This window comes from Rhipicephalus sanguineus, chromosome 8 (genome assembly GCF_013339695.2).
Source record: "Rhipicephalus sanguineus isolate Rsan-2018 chromosome 8, BIME_Rsan_1.4, whole genome shotgun sequence".
Classification (NCBI taxonomy): Eukaryota; Metazoa; Arthropoda; class Arachnida; order Ixodida; family Ixodidae; genus Rhipicephalus; species Rhipicephalus sanguineus.
Window position 1 is genome coordinate 7,997,237 of NC_051183.1, and position 1,270 is coordinate 7,998,506.

The window sequence follows — 1,270 nt, forward strand, 5'->3', positions numbered from 1 at the left end:
TTTCTCGCCTTTAATAAATAAATTACTTTACAGAAATTATTGTTTTTGCTTCTCAAGCTCAAACACTTTTTCCAACAGCAACAGCTTTGAGTGATGATATTTAATAATGTTAGTTTTTTTGACGTCGTCGCTAGATGGTGTCGCGCACGCGAAAAAAAAAAAGAAAGTAGCGGCTGACGTAGTTTCAAAATGTCGTCCGATCGCAACGTCTGCGTTGGTTCTCGGTGTCGGATCGTCAAAAGGAGCTTCTGCTGGCTTTTGTGAAAGAGCACCCACAGATCGCGACGCTGTCGTGCCCGCTGGAGCCGTCGTTCTCGAGGGAGGACCCGGGACGACCATGTGGCAGGAGCTAGTAGCGCTTTTGAACGAAGAAGTCCCTGCGCGTAACACCAGGGCCCAGTGGCAGGCCCGATGGAGGAATGAGCGCTACTATTCGCAGCAGGGTCTTGCCAAACTCCGAGGGCAGCAGAGGTGAGTGCGAGCACAATTGTATTGTGGTCGGTCATCTTACACGTCCCGCTTGTGCTTTACAGCGGCACCCGAGGCGGCCAGATTTCGGATTATCGCGGCCGCGTCGTGCTCGACAGGGACGAGTGTGCGAGGCCCATAGTTCGGGTGGTCTGAATCGGTAAGCACTGGCTTAGAATATCATTGTTACTTGTATGCTGCGAACAAGTGGGCTCGTTTGCTTCGAGCCATTACGCGCTGTTAGTTTTTACTTTTTCAAACAATATCGAGTGGATCACCCGGCCGCCGCGTTAGCTGAGGTGCTAACACGTTGCGGTGATGACGAAAGAACAGCCGCGAACTATATTTCGAAGCTCATTAGAGCACCCTACGTGTTCCAAGCCATTTCTCAGACCCTCGAGTCGAGTGAGGTGCGTAGCCAGTAGGCTTGCCTCCCTCCACCCCTCTCTCCGAAGTCTGTGTGTCATAGCATGCCGCTGTTGAAACATTCTAAAAAAACATTGCTATTGTCCACTTCCACTCCATACTTCTATTGCACTCAGTGTGTCAATCAAGAAACTTCTTACTATAACAGGTGAGCCCTGCTCCAGCTGCTACTGGTGTGGCTGAAGAGGATGTGGCCCAGGATCTTTCCCGTGCCCCAACTCGTAAGTTTCGCTGATGTTTTTGATTAACTGTAGATGGTGTTACATGCTCACAGGTGATGCTCATGTGTGCAGGCATATGTTTGTGAAGAGATGACATCTGTGGGCATAAAGACAAAAGGCTGCACAAAAAAATTTGGCAAACGGTTGCAGGAGCT